Source organism: Rhinatrema bivittatum, chromosome 6 (assembly GCF_901001135.1).
Source record: "Rhinatrema bivittatum chromosome 6, aRhiBiv1.1, whole genome shotgun sequence".
NCBI lineage: Eukaryota > Metazoa > Chordata > Amphibia > Gymnophiona > Rhinatrematidae > Rhinatrema > Rhinatrema bivittatum.
This window is the reverse complement of record NC_042620.1, coordinates 63849465-63871080: the sequence shown is the minus strand read 5'-3', so window position 1 is coordinate 63871080 and position 21616 is coordinate 63849465. Positions and strand designations below refer to the sequence as shown.

The window sequence follows — 21616 nt, the reverse complement described above, 5'->3', positions numbered from 1 at the left end:
AATGAAATGCTATCAATGCCTGATAAATAGTGAAAGCTGAGCATACCATATTATTTACTTTGCTCATGCTAAATCCTTATTTGTTTGTTCCACCCAATTGGCTATACAGGATGGAAGAAGGAAGAATGCTGGGCTCTGGAAAGGAAGGAGTAAAAGTGCTGGGGTCAAACTGGGAAGAACATAAGAACATAAGAAATTGCCATGCTGCATCAGACCAAGGTCCATCAAGCCCAGCATCCTGTTTCCAACAGAGGACAAACCAGATCACAAGAACCTGGCAAGTACCTAAACACCAAGAACATCCCAGGCTACTGATGCAATTAATATCAGTGGCTATTAGCTAAGTAAACTTGATTAATAGCAGTTAATGGACTTCTCCTGCAAGAACTTATCGAAACCTTTTTTGAACCCAGCTACACTAACTGCACTAACCACAGCCTCTGGCAACAAATTCCAGAGCTTAATTGTGCGATGAGTGAAAAAGAATTTTCTCCGATTAGTCTTAAATGTGCTACTTGCTAATTTCATGAAATGCCCCCTCATCCTTCTGTTATCTGAAAGTGTAAATAACCGATTCACATCTACTCATTCAAGACCTCTCATGATCTTAAAGACCTCTATCATATCCCACTCAGCCATCTCTTCTTTTCTTATATTTTGTAAATTGCTCTTTCTTCAGTATTCCACTCTTCAGAATCTGGTTTCTCAAGTTTTTTATTTCGATTTTATCTTTGTTTCTGTTTTGTAGACCCTTATTTCCATATTAGATAAGAGTTGGTCTCTGTTTGCCTGTGTGTGACTGAGGTGCAGTTTTTCTGCTAGTGTGTAGTTTCTCTGAAGGAATATGTAACAGTCAGGCTTGTTCTGTTATCCCAGTAGGTGATATATTAATGTTCCAGGGGCTGGTGTAGTATTTGTATTGCTGCTTTTTCGTAAGGTTGCTGTTTCAGTTCTAAGAGTCAGTGCTGTGACTGTATGGTATGGAAAGTTATAGACATCCCTTTTTTTGCAGGAGTTTGTGTTACTTCACAAAATGTTTAGCAGTTGAAGGATATTTTTTGCTGTTGTGACACAAGAATTTGAATATTTTTTTTCATGGTTGGTTGTAATGTGAATTGTCCTAGCTCTGCTCTATACCTGCTCTGATGATTAATGCTATTTTATTGTAGTTATGATAATTTCTAGCTTTCTGCAAAGAGGATTCATGAAAGAATATATTGATTTTTATTTTATTACATGATTGATTGAATTTGTTTGTTTTCTTTCCTTTTTACATGATATACTTGTGGATTTATAAAAGCAATAAATATAAAATAAATTAATACAGAATAATAAAGAATTTTTAATGCTGGTAAGTACTTGAAATGATTGACGTATAATGTTTTAAAGTTTCACTCATGATGATAATGGCTTTGCAAACTACTTAGAAAGCCATTGTAAGGTGCAGTACATGGCATTATTTATCAATAAGAATACAACTAGTAGGTCTCAGATCTGCATGCCTAAAGCCTACCCATGTTAACCTTGTGCCCACCCAAAAAAATAAGGTCTGGATATACCACTGGTTGGGACGGGGTATTTATTATTCTTATCCATTGCCAAAAGGGAGAAGGCAGGGGAAATTTTGGCTCCAGCACTTCTCTGAGCTCCCTTAGTATCTTGGGATGTATATGATCCAATCCCATGGCCTTGTCCACTTTCAGTTTTGCTAGATCCTTCTAAACACTCTCTTCTGTAAATAAGGCAGTATTTAGCACACTTCCATTTGTGCTCTTGCCGAGCAACAGCCCTCCTCCAGGGTCTTCTTTATTTAGCATCGAACTTAAGTATTTATTAAATATTTCTGCTATTCCTCATTTTTTCCATACATTGCTAATTGTCTCCTTTCAATTTTAAAATTCTATCACTGTCCTTCTTCCATTCTCTGAAATATTTAAAAAATGTTTTTGTCTCCTGACTTTACCTATTTTAGAGATTCTTTCTTTTATGTATTTATTTATTTAATTGTTTTTATATACCGGTATTCTATTTACATATCACATCGGTTTACATATAACTTGAAGGTGCAGGAAGCAAAGCATTTCCTTGTCAAGTACAGGGAATGGCTAGATAACATTAATGTGATAGAATACAGTAACAAGAGTAAAACAGTAAAATTAACAACAGTATAAATAATAGTAATAAAATTAAATAACATTGGTATATGGTGGATCTATGAAAGTGACATATGAGTTATGTAGCATAGAGCTTGACGGAGTGGAAAAAGTGTATTGTGGGAAGCATGATGGATATTAAATGGAAGGAAGAGTATTCATAAGTATAGTAGTTGCAGGTGGTGTTTTGCCCTGATTGCATGGTTAGGGCCTGGTTTGGGGGGTCGTTTGTGTCTGTAGTTGGGAAGGCTTTGTGGAAAAGCCATGCTTTAAGATTTTTCTTGAACGATTGGGTGGATGGATCAGTTCTTAGTTCTGTGGGGAGTTGTTCCATAGGGTGGGGCCAGCTATTGAAAGTGTTTGTTCCCTTGTTGATATCCATTGAGTGGCTTTTGGGGGTGGTGTTTGTAGTAGGCCAGAATTTGATGAGCAAAGATTCCGTGTGGGGGTATGGAGCTTGATGTTTTGCTTTCCTCCTTCAGTTTCACCCTGTCTTACTCTTTCTGAGTTCCTTTCTACTTTTGAATGCTGATTTTTTATCTTTACAACAAAATAAAGAATCCACAAAGACAGGAAGTCAGTAGTGAAACTACAAAATATTAATCCTGAAGCAAATGGGGAGTGGGTGTCTTAGCTCAGAGAGACCTCATATATGAATGCCAAAAGGCTAAGCTAGTGAAAGCTTTTGATAGCATTGATAGCACTGAGTGATTTAATCATTGGTCTCTATGGGCTATGTGTGAAGGGTGCTCTATCATGAAAGCTACCCAATATGCACTTTGAGACTATATGTACTTCAAACACGGATTGCTCAATTTTAAGGCTTAAATCCAAGAGATGTACTTATCTTGGGTCCGTTGACAAGCCTTAAAATGATGCTAGAATGGTATACTCCGCCATAGTCCCGACACAGTGTGTTTCGGAGAGAACCTCCTTCTTCAGGGGGTTGGGTACCACTATAGTCGGCTCTGTCGTTGTCCGGAAATATTTTTGCATGTGATGCTGAATTGATTATTTGAGACATCTATCCACACCGCTAAAAGCTATATTGAGACACCATTGGCGCTGCCGCACAAATAATCAATTCAGCATCACATGCAAAAATATTTCCGGTATGTGCCGGTTTTCCCCGCCCTCCCCTTCCCCTCCCCCCTTCCACAGATTTACGATTTTTGACGATAAATCAGGGGAATTCCTAGTATATATCGCCTCTAACGATTTTTGACGATTTAAAATATATCGGATGATATTTTAAATCGTCAAAAAACGATTCACATCCCTACTGTAGACCACTCTAATATAAATGGAAGAACCATCTTTTTTTTAAGACAGCCTACAAGGCTTCTTCCCTTCCCCACACCCCTTGCATGTCAGTTGCTTGGATACTGTTTATGACATAAAAACTACTTCTCCCTCTTTTCTATCGTTTTTGTCCTTTCTAAACAGGTGACAGACAGTATGACAATATCCCAATAATGAGACTCATTGAACTATGTATTTGTAATAGCAACAATATTTAAATCCAATTCCGCCATCTGGAATTTTATTGCCCATACTACAAGCATTTATGCTCATATCTTTCCAGCATTTCTCTTTTGGCTTGCTGCTCTTCCTGGTCTCTTCTGCTGCCCTTTTGCTTAAGAGAAACATAGAAACATAGAAACATAGAAATGATGGCAGAAGAAGACCAAACGGCCCATCCAGTCTGCCCAGCAACAAGAACTATTGAGCTAAATGATTTTGATATGTCACCACCAACTTCCTGAATTTGTTGGCGGTGACATTCCAATTTAATTGGTTTCCTTCTGTCAACCCTGTCTTCTAGTTTAAATGCCTGATGACATATGATCTGAATTTCTCACTTACATTTTAATATGCCAGTGCACGCAAATACCAGCAGATACCCGCATGGCAGGCGGAACCAAGCGTGTGCCAAGCACATTTTCAAAACTGTCCGGCCACGCGGGTATCTCCTGGTATTTACTTATTTTATTTATTTATTTATAGGTTTTTATATACCGACAACCGTTTGCACATCGTGTCGGTTTACAGATAACTTAAAACATTTTGGCAGTGTCATTACATAGAACCTTTTGGCAGTGCCATTACATAGAACAGTAAACTATGCATACAAGAGAAAAACATGAACATATGGAAACTGGGTAACTATTTACAGGGAACGATGGTTCCTCAACCGGGGACGGATGAGAGAAAAGTCGACAGGAGCACATTGTAAAGATATTACATGGAGAACACTGTAAACAGCTCAGGAGGTCATCAGGGAGAAGGTTATTGGGAGAAAAAGTCAACAGGAGCACATTGTAAAGGGTAATACAGGAAATGCATTATACACAGCTTAGGGGGTATATGTAAAAGAGCCAAAGTTTTGAAAAGGGGTGGGGTGGGGGTGGGGTATGGGCATGGGTGGGGGTGAGGCTGGGGCTTACCGGGACAGTGCCTAATGGTGCTATCCCGGTGAAGCACGTGCCGGCAGCTGGCTGGTATGTGGAACTCATTCCTGCTTCAACGAACGGCTAAGTTCCAAAACAAAAAATATCAGCTCAGTTAGGGTGGGTTTAGGGGTTGGGGAGGTTATGGATTCCATTGCCGCATGTATATTTCAAAATCCCCCCTTCCGCATATGAGTCGTGCGTTGACGCATGTATGTTATAAAATTGGTGCATCAATGTGCGCATGCCGGGACCCATGCTCACATGGACGCCCATGCGGCTCTTTAAAAATTTACCCCACAGGATCTTCTTTCCTGCTATGGACAGATGTAGGTAATTTTTAAAGCCTTTTACTTTTCCATATACCGAGGTCTGCATAAGAATTTTCTTTTCCATGTGAGTTATATTTGACTTTGCCACTCTGGAGTTAGGAAATTCCTTCTATTATTCAGGTACATAGGGACTACAGCTATGGTCTAATGATTCATTCTTCTCACAATCGAGTAGATTTTCAAAGGGATTCCTTGTATAAGAACACTAAGGGGTAGATCTTAAAAACATACGCGCGCGCGGACAAAAGTACGCTGGATTTTCTAAGATACGCCCGTAGCCGCGCATATCTTATAAAATCCGGGGATTCGGCGCGCGCAAGGGGGTGCACATTTGTGCAACCTGCGCGCGCCGAGCCCAGCGTGCGCTGCCTGTTTCCTCCGAGGCTGCTCTGATTTCGGAGCGGCCTCGGAGGGAACTTTCCTTTGCCCTCCCCCCACCTTTCCCTCCCCTCCCCCCCCTCACCCCCCCCCCCCCCCCCCGGCCCTATCTAAACCCCCCCCCTTACGTTTGTTGGCAGATTTACACCTGCTGAAAGCAGATGTAAATCTGCGCGCGCCAGCAGACTGTTGGTGCGCCATCACCCGACCCAGGGGCTGGTCCGGAGGCCTTGACCACGCCCCCGGGCCGGCCCCCGAAATGCCGCATCACACCCCTGAAACGCCGTGTCATTCTGCAACGCCCCCCGACACGCCCCCGACACGCCCCTATTACGAAGCCCCGGGACTTACGTGCGTCCCGGGGCTCTGCGCACACCGGTGGCCTATGCAAAATAGGCGCGCCGGCGCACGAGGGCCCTGCGCGCGTAAATCCGGCCGGATTTACGCACACAGGGCATTTAAAATCCACCCCTTTATATGTATGTGTGCATAAGCGATTTTCAAAATAGGCTCAGTATGCACATACTAGCATATTCAATCAGGAAAATATGTGTAAACAAAGTGGGCATGTTTGGGGCATGTCAGGGCACAATTTGCTTTTTTATAACAAACAACCACATGAAGTTAATGAAGAATTCACAAACTTTGTTATTTAACAAGCCAAATTTAAACTTTCTTTGTCCTTTGTGATATGGTGTTTGACATGTTTGTTGGAGTTGATGCAGAGGGCTTAGGGGGCTAATAAAGAAATTGTTATTCGTACCCAAAATTGTTTTTGGCATCTCTTGTAGTTTTTTTTTTTTTTTCTGTTGGTCTGTACTTCTTTGTCATCCAAGGTTTGCTTCCTTTCTTTTAGGGGAATCCTTTCACTAGATGATAATGCATCACTGGAGGTGTATGGGTATGTCACCGGAGCTAACTGGAAGGGTGTGTGTGTGTGTGTGTGTCACTGGGACCAATTTCACTTAAACTCTAAAAGGTTGCTTTGTGTGGGTCCTTCTCCATCATAAAATGAGCATGTGGGTATGGGGGATGAAGTAATGGTAACAGCTATAACTCACAGCTAGGAGCTTTCATGAGAAATCCTTCAAATCCTTTTTCCTACATGCTTTGTATTATACTTAGGCCCAGGAGGAATCTCTATATCGAATCGAGATGTGCAATCGTTTATCACGAATTAGGCAATTACAATGAAATTGCCTAATTCGTCGTGGGTCGGGGGCACCGAACCCTGAAAAGGAGTTTCCTTGAACTTTAGGGAAAATCTGTTTTTCGGATTTGTACGGGGAGAGGGGCGCATTTTTTTAAAGTTAAAAACCACCCCAATGATTAAGATTAACTATAATACAACCACCCCCCCCCCATCCTGATCCCTCCCCAAGACTTACTAACATCCCTGGTGGTCCAGCGGGGTCCCGGGAGCCATTTGTCCCTCCGTGCCCAGCGTGCCAGCCTCGCTCAAAATGGTGCCGATAGCCTCTGAACTACAATGTCACAGGGGCTACCGGCGCCATTGGTCAGCCCTGTCACATGGCCATCGGCGCCATCTTGTGTTCCTACCATGTCACAGGGGCTGACCAATGGCGCCGGTAGCCCCTGTGACATAGTATGGGCAAGGCTATCGGCGCCATTTTGATTACTGGCAGCCGACAACAAAATCGCTCCCGGACCCCGCTGGACCCCCAGGGACTTTTGGCAAGTCATGGGGGGGGGGGCAGGAGGCCCCCCCCAAGCTGGCCAAAAGTCCCTGGGGGTCCATCAGGGGTCCCGGAGTGATCTCCTGCCCTCGGCCATTGGCTGCCAGGAGGTAATAACATTAACCTTAACCTTAACAAGAAGAAGAGGCAAAAAGTTACAATCTCGGTATAAAAAAAGCACTAAATAAATAAATAAAGTCTTTTCATGATTTTGTTGACTTCTATCATATTCCTCCCTCAGTCATCTCTTCTCCAAACTGAACAGACCTAACTTATTTAGCTTTTCTTCATAAGGCAGTCATTCCATGCCCCTTATCATGTGGTCGCCCTTCTCTGCACTTTCTCCAGTGCAGCTATATCCTTTTTGAGATGTGGTGACTAGAACTGCACACAGTGTTCAAGGTGCGCTCTCACCAGGGAGCAATACAGAGGCATTATGACATCCTCCATTTTATATTACATTCCCTTCTTAATAATTCCTAGTATTCTAATTGCTTTTTTGATCACCACAGCACACTGGGCCGACAATTTCAATGTATTATCCTCTGTGATGCCTAGATCTGTTTCCTGGTTGGTAACGCCTAAAATACAACCTAACATTGTGTAAGTACAGCAAGGGTTATTTTTCCCTATATGAATCACTTTGCACGTGACAACGTTAAATTTCATCTACCATTTGGAAGCCTAATCTTCCAGTCTCACAAGGTCCTCCTGCAATTCATCACAATCCACTTGAGTTTTAACTATTCCGCATAATTTTGTGTCATCCGCAAATTTAAACACTTCACTCATTGTACCCCTTTCCAGATCCCTTTATAAATATATATAAAAGCACCGGTCCAAGTATAGATCCCTGAGGCACTCCACTGTTTACATTTTTCCACTGTGAAAACTCAATAAAGATATTTGAATTGAAAAGAGTTCCTACCTGCACAACTATATGTCACCTCTTCTCTGCTGGACGATTTACTGTGTGATGTTAGTAGTGGTGAAACAGGCACTATGTATCTCTCTATAGGCTATAGCATTGATTGTGGCTTGGCAACATTCATATCTCTGGTACTTTATGGAGGTAGCACCTAAGTGATGACTTCAAGTTCTGTAGTATTTTGCCCCTTAAAGCAAAGACATGCAGGGGGATAGGTCTGGAATGTGGACCCTAGTCAACTGGAGCTAACTTGAGCAGCAATAAGGGTAGATGAGTGGAGAATAGAGGAAAGGACTGCTTGCCTAGCTAAATGCAGGCCAGTTTGTGAGTTTGAGAGTGAGTGCAAGAGGCTGTTCTGATAGTCTAGACAGGGATTGCATGGTATCTTGCATGGGTAAGAAGAAGACTTACATGAAATTTAATCAATTACATAACTTGTATATAGTAATAAAAGCCTTTTAACATGTTAAGAAATTGTTTTTAAAACAAATAGGGGATAGGAGTGGTAAAACTAGGGAAATAGGTATAATACATAAATAAAAGACCCCAGGAACCTCAGTAGTACTGGTTCTGATAGGCGAAGAGGACTGAGAGCTGTGATGGTTGCATGCCTGCCAGCTAAAGAGTGGTCATGAAACCCTCTTGAGTCTGAATGATTCAATCCACCATATCAGCAAGCCTCCTGAGCACAGTCCACATCTTGGAAATATCTTTCCCTGTCAGCCAGCTTTTGCAACCATGGGGTGCTGGATGGATCAAGGGGAGGCTACCCAGCGAGAGGCTCACTTCCATCTCCCACCAATGGCTGATTACTATCAAGACCAGTGTCCTGAGGTCAGCGGGGGAAAATAGGTGAAAAACCGACAGAGATGGGGATGGAAGGAAAGGCCCCTGATGCTGCAGTTGCAAGTTGGGGCTGGTGGTGGTGGTGGCCACTGGCCACTTGCAGCCAGTACAGCAGCTGCTCCAGTAAAAGGACTGGGTCCAGGGATTCCTGCTCATCTTGTTGCTCTTCCTCCTCCTCTTTCTTCTGCGCCTCCTCCTCGTCAGAACTGGTGGGGTTTGAGAACAGATAAAAATATGTGTGGCAAGCCTTAAAGCCGGTATGCACTAAGAAGTAGAATTTGACCCACTTTTGGGCGCACACGTGCGCGCATTTGTGAGTGTGCTCACATGGAAATGACCATTTTATAATATACGTGCATCTATGCGCCTATGTGCACGCTTGTTATAAAATCGGTTATATATGCATACATGTGCGCATGATTTTACATTGACACGATCATTGTATGCGCATATGGCAACTCAAGCGCGTAAATGGGGGGAATTTTAGCAGCTACGCACGCCGACGCAATTACCTGTTTCTTCAGTTTGTTCCCAGTTTGACCCTAAACCCCCTAGCTAACTTGCCTCCCTTGTATCCTATTATCCTGAGCCTTAAAACTCCACTGACTAGCCTAGGTTTTTTTGTTACATGACTTACACGCCATCCATAGCAGAAGTAAAGTTATACGGTAGGGGACCCCGGTGCGCGCTTGTGCGCATAAACCCTTACGCACAGTATTCATGGTGCAGTTCCGGCCTGCCCATGTCTCACCCATGCCCCACCCAGACCACACCCATGCCCTGCCCCTTTTGGTAAAAAATTGCTTGTGTGTGTACCTGCACGGTTTTTAAAATCCACATGGCATGCGCAACGCTGAGTCACATGCATACCTCCTGCCTTCGGCGCGCGTAGGGGTTTTAAAATCTACCAGTCAGGTTTGATGTGCTGCATCATACAAATTTGTAACTGGTCCCACTCTAGGCAGTGCTGCTCCTGGGCTTTCTTCTTGAGGTCAGAGAAGCAGCAGGAATAAAATGCTCTCAGTTAAATGTTGCAGATTCAGTGACCTCTTCAATGGTATGCTTTCAGGAGATTTTCTCCCGGACCGCGACGAAGTAATGTTCACGTTCGCGAGGCAACATTGAAGCGTAACCGAAGATAACTTGGCACACGCAAACACAGCCAGACGGGTTCCTGAAGCAGCACAGGACGCGAAACGTGCACGTTGAACTGTACTCTGGACTGCATTCAAACTAATTGGAAGTGTAGCACCCTCCACGGACATTGATTCTCACAAGGGAAGTATCTCTGTCATTTTTACTTACAAAGAAAAAAAGAAAAAAAGTAAAAAAAAAAAAGAAAAAGTAAAATACAAATTGAAAACACATGGGTAAAATAGTGACCAATGATTAAAGATGATCCCTAATGCGGCTTGAGAGCAGACATGGCAGAAGCTAGCGGGATGGTATGAGAGTCACTTACTCATGAGCATATTTGAGAATCGGTACCACTTATGTCTATTGGAGAAATTCTAATAACCTAACATACTTAGATATATTTATTATTGAGCTCGTTAGTGTATGAATAACGATTGAGTTTGTTGATATTTTATGCTTTCATTCATGCCAGTTAACCCCATATCCACTGTTGCATTAGTTCATCATTGTACCTTCAGACATCCATATATGCAGTTTGGCTTTTGGCCACCACCCCCAACGTCTACCTATCCATCCAGCCTCCCTGCACTCCTGTTTCCCCTGCCATTCCCTAACCCCCCCTTTCCCCTATTTTCCTTGAGGTACTTATGTCCTGGGGATAGGAGGCTCTGTGGTTGAACTCCGTTCTGAGGCACTGCCAGGCCTGCCTCATGACACTATTGCTTCTTCAAACTCCCCAGATGAGGAGCAGCATGCCCTTATTATGAACGAAGGGGGATGCCAGCCTGTCCACATCCCTGGTGGCAAAGTTGAGCTATCTTGCCATTTGGGGGGCATTTTCAAATAAACCCACCCAGCAACATTGGAAGTGCTCATGCATTTGAATAAGTACCAAAGTTCCTGACTATAAACATAATATTGTGTGTACTGTGAAAGTATGCGCAGCATTATGTCCATGTATGTGTGTGTATTGTAAAACATGTGCAGATGAGTCTGTGCCTATATCAATTCTCCACAGACCCATATACCCACGCGGAGATGTTTAAAATTTATCCTCCCTGACTGATTTTCTCTTTCTCTCTCTCTCTCTCTCTTTGTTCATTCTCACTCCACTCTTTATAGCCTGGATAAACTTAATGTGTACAGAACATGTTTCCATTTTATGTACTGTATGAGTACAAGGATCATTGTCAATTGCTAAAGTACAGAAATCCATTAAATGGTACCCAGCAGTATTTCTTGAATCATTTTTTTTATATTCATTGTTAGGTTATTGTAAAAGAAGAAAAACAGCTAGCACATGGCAACTTTAGTCAGCATTTCTGAACTGGGAATGATAAACACCTCTCCCTGGCTCTGGCATTTATCAGTACTGAGATATTATTACCACATAGAGTCACAGCACGGTTACTGTTATCATCGAAAAAACGAGCCAGCTAATCTTAATGGTTTGTAAAGCCGTTACCTGCACTAGTCTGACATTTATCATGATCATTTTACCACATAGATCCTACACAGCAAAGGTCTTTTATCTGGAAGGGACATCACTATGAATTATTATTTGCAGCTAGGTAGAAAATTGTATGTTGTAGATACCTTTTCTCATTATAAATCACATAGTTACATTTCACTATTCTACCACACAAAGCTGCTGAGCCTAGGGTTTCACCACAGTTCGATTTTTTTGAAGTTCCCTGAAAAATATTAGGTACCTACTGTTGTACTAAAATGCCTTATATTATTTGTAAACATTTTGTAGAAAGTAGTGCACATACAGAAATTGGTCCTCTTGCTTTTCAAAAGGGAATTGGTAAACATTTTTCCCTGTCTGATCAGTTAATACCAAAGAGTTTAGTGACCTTCCATAGATGCTGTTGACCTTGTGTGAAAAATATTTGCCAGCAAGTCACTATATTTTATTTAATACTTGGTTTAAAATATAATAATCCATGAAATACGAGTATTATTTGCTATACCCTCAGATTCAACAATTTTTTCTTTTAGTGTTTTAAAAAAAGAAAAATGCCCAGATGTATCAATAAGGTATTGCAAAATAAGTCATGATAGAAATGATTGCAAAAATCCTACTGTCTCTTTTTGAAAAAGAATTTATGTTTTATAAAAAAAAAATAAACTGAGTATTACTATTTTATAAACACATTAAGTCTGGTTTGTTTGTTTTTTTATAACATACACATAGCAATCAGAAACACCAAAATCCAGTCAAGGGAACTGATATTGTAAATGTTAAGGTTCAAAGTTCTAGGTTTGATGCAAATCACACCCAAAACATATTTGCACTCAGAAAGAGGCAGTGGTATATTCTTGTTAATCAATAAAATAGACTATTACCTCAAAGGCAAAATCTGGTATCATTGTAATATGCTATCAGTCAAAGAAACAGCTTAGATCATTGAGGTATAATCATGTACCAGTAGAAAATAAAACATTGCAGAGAATGAAGTATCACTTTTTCAGAATTTTCTTAATTCAGGTAAAAACTGTTCAATATTCAAGTGAATGAAATTCCATGCCAACCAATATAATTCCATTGACATAGAATAGGCATATTCCAATTCATGCCGGCGCATTTACTAGATTTAGTCATATATTTTAATCATATTTTAAAAATATGAATTTACAACACATTCAAGAATCAATCTGTTTATATATGTAGCATTAAAGATGTTCAAACAACTCAGTCACGCAAAGGTATTTTTCAGTCTGCTTTCAGTTTGCTAAAATGTTTACATTTTCCTGAGATCTAATGGGGACATCCCTAAAATTTTTACATATGAACATAAGAAGTTGCCATACAGGGTCAGTCCATCAAGCCCAGTATCCTGCATCCAACAATGGCCAATCCAAATCACAAGTACCTGTGTAGCAGTTTAGGGACTTCTCCTTGAGGAACTTATCCAAACCTTTTTTAAACCTAGTTATACTAACTGCCATAATCACATCCTCTGACAATGAATTCCAGAGCTTAATTGTGTGTTGTGTGAAAAATAAATTTGCCTGATTTCTTTTAAATGTGCTACTTGCTAACTTCATGGAGTACTCCCTAGTCCTTCTATTCTCTGAGAGAGTAAATAACCAATTCACATTTACCAGTTAAGTCCTTCTATGATTTGGTAGACCACTATCATATCCTCCCCTCAGATGTCTCTTCTTCAAGTTGAACAGCCCTAACCTCTTTAGCCTTTCTTCATAGGGGACCCATTCCATGCCACTTATTATTTTGGTTGCCCTTCTCTGTACTTTCTCCAGTGTGACTATATAATTTTTGAGATGCAGCAACCAGAACTGCATGAGCATATTTGGGGAAAATTAAAAGATATGTAAAAAAAAAATTGAAATAGATACTAAAAATTTGCTTCAGATTTTTCAAAAAAGTTAAAGAGGATAAAATCCTCTTCATTAGGAAATCTGAAGCAAAGCTTTCAAATCTGGCTCAAAGATTTTCCAAAAAGGTCTACAAACTTATGATTGAGCTCTAGATCTTGAGGGACTCACTTTTGCACACTCAGGATACAAAGAAAGCCTTCTGAATAGAGTGAACCCATCTTTTCAAATCTATTATTGGAACATCATTTGTGCAGATAAGTGAATGTGCAGAGATTAATACTTGTATTTATAAACTGCTTGTGGGAGCTGTATAGTTTAAAAATACAATGTATTTCTGCTGTGAAACAATGCAGATATGTTTCAGAGCATGCTCATATTTCCAATGCAAGAAAATATATAGGGGTAGATTTCATAAACTTGCGCAAATTCGTACTTTTGTTCGCGCACCAGGCGAGAACAAGAGTACGCAGGATTTCAATAGATACGCGCGTATCCATTAAAATCCGGGGTCGGCGCGCGCAAGGCTGCCTAAAATTGGCAGCCTGTGTGTGCCGAGCCGCGCAGCCTGCCTCCGTTCCTTCCGAGGCCGCTCCGAAATCAGAGCAGCCTCGGAGGGAACTTTCCTTCCACCCCCCCCCCCGGCCCTATCTAAACCCCCCCACCTCTGTCTTGAAAGTTACGCCTGCTCAAGGCAGGCGTAACTTTACGCGCGCCGGGCCGGCTGCCGCGCCATGTTCCGGTCCGGGGGTTGGTCCGGAGGCCGCGGCTACACCCCCGGAATGCCCCAGGGCCGAAACCACGCCTGCGGCGCCGCCCCCAGATGATGCGCCGGCCATGTCACGCTCCCCCTACACGATTCCGATGACGCGCGGATCGCGACACGCCCCCTTAGGAAATCCCCAGGACTTACGCACGTCCTGGGGCTTTGCGCGCGCCGGAAGCCAATGCAACATAGGCTCGGCGCATGCAGAGGGTGTTTGGGCCAGGTTTTCAGGGGGGTACGTGCGTATGTTACGCGTGTACCCCTTTGAAAATCTGGCCCATACTTTCTTTATACATTTTATAAACATCATTGCATATATTTTTGTATGAAATAGTGACATTGCATGAATAAACACCCAGAATTAAATGCAGAGGCAAGTGTTTTAGAAAGTATGTGTGTATACTGTTGTGAAAATACTTAAGTGTACTGCTTACTTGAAATTACCAGTTCACCAATATGTCTGCCAGTTCATCCAGTTCTTCTCCAATTCTTCCATACCATCTAGCACTTCAAACTTAACTCCCACCAGTTCACCCAGATTTCTCTTCCAAAAACTGCAAACAGCATACAAGTCCGATTCACTTGCGTGAGTCAAATAGCAGATGTAAAATTGTATGAATATGTATGCATGTGAGTATATATCTCTTACAAAATAGCAACTATTAGAACTAAATAGAAGATATTTTTTTACTCAATGCATAATTAAGCTCTGGAATTTGTTGCCAGAGAATGTGGTGAAAGCTGTTAGTATAGCTGCATTTAAAAAAGGTTTGGACAAGCTCCTGGGGAAAAGTCCATTAACAATTATTAAGGGAGAATTGCAGAAATCCAGTGCTTATTCTTGGGATAAGCAGCTTGGAATCTATCTACCCCTTGGGACCCTGCCAGGTACTTGTGGCCTGGCTTGGACACTGTTAGAAATAGGATACTGGGCTTGATGGACCCTTGGTCTGACCCAGTATGGCACGCCTTATGTTCTCATGCTTCAGAATCCTGCCCCAGAATGCTCTTTGACTGTTCCTTTGTCTTTGGTAAAATGTATTTGCAAAACTGAAAATACACACGTACTCTCGACATTTACAAACTAGCATATATGCACGAACATTCTGCACATAATTCCTTTGAAAATTCATCCCAATGCTGACTGCAGCAGTGTTTTGGGCTCTGTAAGACTCCTCTGAGGTTTCCAGATACTGATGTGACTCATCAAGAAGTACCTAGTTTCTTCCTTAAAAGAAGCTGCACTGCAGTGTGCCACTGCAAGCATGCTGTCAAAACCGCATGCTTAAGGGCATGCACCTTGGGATGTTTTTTTCTGTTAGTTCAGACACAGGTGTCTTTTTTAGTTTCTGACTGCTTTTGTTTTCTCCTTCTGCCTTCTTTCTCCTTCCCCCACCCCTTTTAAGATGGTATAAAGGGAGGGTCAGGTGCTAGTTTATTCTACATCCTCTCTTTCTCAGATGCTGGCAGGGTCTTCTGGTCATTTTGTGTCTGCTGCATTTTTCATGACTGACAATCCAAATGAAGCAGCGTTTGCTCAGTCAGAGGCTGAAACATCTTTAAACCCAGAGTGTGGCATTTCTCCGCCGGCACTGGAACCCAGGAGTGCCTCCTGAGTCCTTAGACTTTTACTGCTGGTGGTGGATTAGAGCAGTGAGGTTTGTCCCCAGTGATGGAAGAACAGTGAGATGGACAGACTTCAGGAATTCTCTTGGACTCAGTGCTACAGAGACCAGAAACATTGGACTTGCAGACGTGTGGTGGGCTACAGTTCTTGCCTAATGTTAAAAGAGATGATAAAGCGTCTGATTTTTCTGCTGTTTCTTTTTATACCTTTAACTTAACTAGTTTCTTAGAGCAGTGTGAAGATGTGATTAATAATTGACAACTTTACTGATTTCCTTGTTTATGGGCCATAAGATTTGGATTTTTCCTGATGTCTTCAGACATATGCAGATTAGGAGAAGATCTTTTCTTCAATTAAGAAGTACTGTTTTAAGTTTAGGAGGGGGATTTTTCCTCCATTAGCTTGCTAAATGTTTAATTATATTGGATGGAAATAGATAAATACTTTTTTAACTCAATCAATTACAAATTATATTAAATAGTAAGGTTCCTGTGAATCTTGCCTCTACTCCCAGGCCCAAGTGATTTGTTGTGAAATGCAGTTGATATGTTAATGCAGTCTGTTTAACTTCAATATTTTTCTTTTCTCTTATTTAGTGAGGGTTGTTCTATTGGTCCTTTATTCCTCATTATTGTGCTCTTGATATAGGGTCATGTGTTGTTTCCATTTTTCTTAAATTTGATAATTTCTTGTGATTTATTTCTGATGCCATTTCTTGATTTTCTGCAAGCTATGCTTATGTCTGTTTGTATTAGTGTGAAACTGACAATGAGTTTTAAAAAAGCAAAAAAAACAAAAGGACAGCCTGTCAGCAATTGCACAGCTATTCGTTGGACTAACTATAACTTTTTTTTACTAGTTTTTGGGGGAATCCTAAGTAAAAGATATTGCAAGAGTCCAAATGGATGAAGATGATTGGATACAGAATAGTCACAAAACATTTATGCTCAAAGATAGGGTGAATACATTGTAATTGCTGCATATGAAAAAAGCAACTCTTCACTAATAAAGAGATAGAAACATAGAAACATAGAAAATGATGGCAGAAAAGACCAATTGGCCCATCTAGTCTGCCCAGCAAGCTTCCACACTTATTTTCCCATACTTATCTGTTTCATCAACCTTGTTGGTAACAGTTTGATTCAAATTTCCTGCCATCACCTTTCATTGATGCAAAGAGCAGCAATGTTGGAATTGCATCAAAGGTGAGCATAAGGCTTGTGGTTAAGGGTAGTAATCACCACATCCAGCAAGTTACCCCGATGCTTGTTTGCGAGACTGCACAGATCGATGCTTTGTTGGATGTTGTATGAATGTAAATCATTTTTTCCTCATTTCCCCTACCGTTGAAGCAAAGAACAACGCTGTATATGCCTTTCAAAGTAATGTATCAGGCTTAATTGGTTTAGGGTAGTACTGCCATGATAACCAAGATACCCCCATGCTTATTTGTTTACCCAGATTATGAAGTTCAGTCCTTTTTGGTTATCTGAATGCAAGTCCTCTTTTCCACATTTCCCCCTGCCATTGAAACAGAGGGCAATTTTTGGGTTGTGTTAACTGTGCGAAGGCTTTTTGAGTAAGGGTGGTACTTTTTGTTTGTTATCTGAATGCAAATCCTCTATTCCACATTTCCCCTTGCCATTGAAGCAGAGAGCAATGTTGGGGTTGCATTAACTGTGCAAAGGCTTATTGAGTAAGGGTAGTAATCACAAGGTAGTAGCCAACATTCCAGCAAGCCACCCCCATGGCTCTACTCTTCATTACCATCCTCTAGCCTTTATGGTTCCACCGTGTTTATCCCATGCCCCTTTGAAATCCTTCACAGTTTTAGTCTTCACCACTCCCTCCGGAAGGGCATTCCAGGCATTCACCATCCTCTCCGTGAAGAAATACTTCCTGACATTGGTTCTGAGTCTTCCACCATGGAGCTTCAAATCGTGACCTCTAGTTCTACTGATTTTTTTTTCAGCGTAAAAGGTTTGTTGTTGACCATGGATCATTAAAACCTTTCAAGTATCTGAAAGTCTATCATATCACCCCTGCTCCTCCTCTCCTCCAGGGAGTACATATTTAGATTCTTCAATCTGTGTCCAGAAGCACTCCCAGAATTCTAACATATTGATAACTCTTGTGTCAAAAAGCACTCTCAGAATTCTAACATATTGATTTAATAAATGTTCCCCATCTAAACTTAAATAAAGACAGAGAACAGAAAACTTAGACTTTCTAACCCATAGAACCTCAGTTTTCTTGGGATTTAGTTTTTACATATTAGAATGCACACACACAGCAATAGTGGAAAGGCAATGAGTCAAATTTTCTAGAGCATGATGTCAATTTGGATCTAATGGAATCCAAAGCTGGATGCCATTAGCAAAAAAGAAATAGCATAGTTTTCAATAACCTTCTCTATAAAACAAAAATTTAAATTGAACAAGAAAGGGTACAGAAGTGAGCACTGAGGCATGCACAGCTTAGTGATAAGAATGGAATTTCACCCAAAGAAATCCATTGGCATCTATCTAACAGAAACAAAGATATCAATTTTAAAGCCAAACCAGAAAGACCTAGACCCACCAGTCATTCCAATAAAACTGAATACTTAACTGTATACAGCACTCAAATCTAATAAGACAAAGAGGGAATCATTCCATTTTTCCAGTTCTAACCACAAGGTATCTATAGTTAACGTAAGAATTCTTTCTGTGCTGAGAAACTTCTGAAATCCAGATTGATATGGATCAAAGAAAGAACTCTGATTAGCAAAATTTTGAAGAAGAATCAACATCATCTTCTCCAGTTCATTTGCCATAGACATTAGTTCTCAGGTAGAGTAGGATCTAAGACTCAGGTAGAGTAAGCCTAAATACCATCTTCTTCAGAAGGTCAGGATTAGAGCCTTCTTCCAAAGATGTATTAACATCAAACCTAAAGTATCTAAAACTTCCTCCTTATTTTTCAAGACCACATCGGAAGGATATGTATCTCCTAAAGGTGTAGTTGCCTGTACATCACAAGAGTAGCTGCAGATGATAGAGCAGTAATTAGGACAATATTTCCCAATCCTCTCCTTGAAGCACACCTAACCATTTGGGTTTTCAGGATACCTGTAATAAATTTGCATGAGAGAGATTTCCATACACTCAGTATCCAAGCCAAGCCCCTTGTTATCTACCAACCAAATTTTGGAAATACATAATTTATCCATGGAATTGGCTGCTAATAGATAAAAAATAAGAGGCCTTTTATTATTAACTGATCTCACTTTAAGAAGAGCTATCTAAATGATAGAAACCAACTGAATGTTGCTACTCAGTTGCGAGTGCTGTAAGTTTTCTGCCTGTTACAGCCCCTTTACTATAGGAGCCTGGTCCAACAAGCACCTTAGTAGTGACCAAAACAAAAGATAAAAAAAATATACCAAACAACCCCATGAAAGAGCAATATTTGACTAGCATGAGAAATTTCCAGAAGCTTTAATTAATGTGAAATAGCACAAAAAGGAATGCCCTGAAGAGGCTCCCATAGCAATGTTCCCTTTTGTATGCCCCTTCAGGTTGATCCATTGCTGGCATTGAGCCCTTTAGATGAAGGGGAGATTCAGAACTGATGAGAAGGTGGGAAGGCTAAGCCTTTGGCGGAGGCAGGTATTGTTCAATTCCAAATAAATTGCTCAGAAAGAGATGAGCCGGTCAGCTCCACTCCCTGATCTTACCAATGCTATAGAAAGTGCCACAAAGGTCTTCTCTTCTGACTACCTTCTGCAATATCTGAAACAGGTTGCACTTTTCCCTGCATTTTTCCAATTTAGCTATTTTATTCTGAAATGTTTTCATCGGTTCCTAAAATGAAGCTTTTCCCCACTGAACAACAGCTTCTGCAGCACCCAAACCATTAGTGGTAATGAGCTCATTTTGATGAGGTCAAAGGGTTTGAGGAGCTTGAAATATTGCCAGCTATGCTCCACATTCTTTGATTGCATGGATCTTGGTGTTTTTGCTCATTATGCTTGATATTCATATTTTTCACTTACAGTTCTGAGCACTATGATATTTCCTATATTGCACTATGGAAGCTGAGGATTCTGGAAAATTGAAATATCCACTTTCATCTCTTTTATTGCAATTTTTTAAATAAATGTATTTATTAAATTTTTGAAACAATGAGTTACAATAAACAACCATTTGTCACATCTAGACTTAACATGTTTTCCTTATTATTTACAATTCAAATGGATATTATTTTGCCATATACTCAGTGTTTCCATTTTAATGTTAATTTCTTGTTATCAAGCAATGTATCACACAATTGTCAATTGAGACCTAAAACAAATGGTTGGGATTTTTTTTTGTTATGCTTTGTAGCAGATGGTGTTTCCCCTTTAAAATGATGTGTCTTTGGTGCCTATTGGTGCTACGATCAATATCTTCATATCTAAGGTTATTTGAATAATTTCCAGAGGTTAGCGGCATTATTATTAGAATCCTATGCTATATTGTATTATGCTATGTAAGGACTGTGATAATGCCTTTTTATGGAGGGTTGACTGAGCTTTGAAGGATACATTCCTACTTCTCCTGTTTGGCAATAGGGACAGTACCTGCCTGCAAGTATTGCAATGGTATAAATTCATGCATGTGACTTGCGTTATAACTAGGGACCTTCATTATTAGTTTTTATTTTAATTTTCCTGGGAATTTACCAGTGTTTATTACAACACAAGCAAAATATGTATCCAGAAAAATGATGAGCCATTTTTTCCACTGATTTCTCCCACTTTTGTTCTTGTTGCAATAAACACATTCCCAGGAAAAAAAACCAAAACTGAAAATGAAGGTCCCTAGTCATAAACCACATAGTACACTGATCATGTCTTCTAAGAAAGATTATTGTCTTTTTCCAGATCAAGCTACTTCATTGGAAACAATTAAAGAAAACCAAATCCAAACAGAAATACCAAGGTACACTAAAAGCCCTTTGAGCTGAGATTTTCTTTGTGAATCTGCTCTACAGAGGGCAGTTACACATACATGACTACAGTTATCAGTTACAGGACACTGATGTATTTAAGAGCAGATCATATGTTAATTACTGGAGTTTGATGTTTTCTGCACTGGTGACTACTTTGTATAATATACTAATAGAAGGCATTTTATGGAAGCCATTTACCTGGGTAAATATTAATTTACCAAGAAAAATTGACAATTTTTAAATTGAGCATTTCTTATGTGGGTAAAAGTATGTGTGGGGATGAGCAACACGCATACTTTTTTTACATGAGCCAGAAGTAGGTGGGCTTATGAGCTTTGTTAGATTGGGGAAGGGAAACAATCCACTTACATCAGATTTTCAAATCTATGCATATTGCTGTGATTATATGAAGTTTATTTATTTATTTAGTTATTTGATGAGTTTTATATATCGTTATTTGGTAGAGCCATCATAACGGTTTACAAAGTGAACATTTTTCTTAACAGTATTGAAACATAATAACAGAATAAGGATATATAGAGATTAACAAGTCAGGTCAAATAGTTATTCTTAGGTTGGATGAGGAGGGAGGCAAGCTTGGTTGGAGATTAGAGTTGAGAATTCATTTGATGGTTGGTATGGTCAGCTGACAGTGGGTCGGTGAAGAATTTGCGGAAGAAAAAAGTTTTTAGGTCTTTTTTGAATGTTTTTATGTTGTGCTGTGTTCTCAGGTCTTCAGGTAGTGTGTTCCAGAGTTTGGGGGAGGCGATGGAGAAAGCTCTTTCTCTTGTTGTAGCCAGATGTGCATCTTTTATGGTAGGGATGTTTAAGTAACTTGAGCTATTGGAGTGTAGGTTTCTTGAGGGGTTTTGATGAGTTATGTTGAGCGTGTTTAGACCTTGATTATCATTGTTTAAAATTTTGTGAATGATGGTCATTGCTTTGTAGGCAATACAAGTTAGGTTCCACATTAGAAGTTACCA

General features: G+C 40.4%; 1 protein-coding gene across 1 annotated transcript in view; it reads right to left on the bottom strand.

Moving 5' to 3' along the window:
* Positions 1–21616, bottom strand: part of ARHGAP15 (Rho GTPase activating protein 15) — a 1536288-nt gene that overhangs the window by 195372 nt on the left and 1319300 nt on the right. The gene's annotated exons all lie outside the window — the stretch shown is intronic.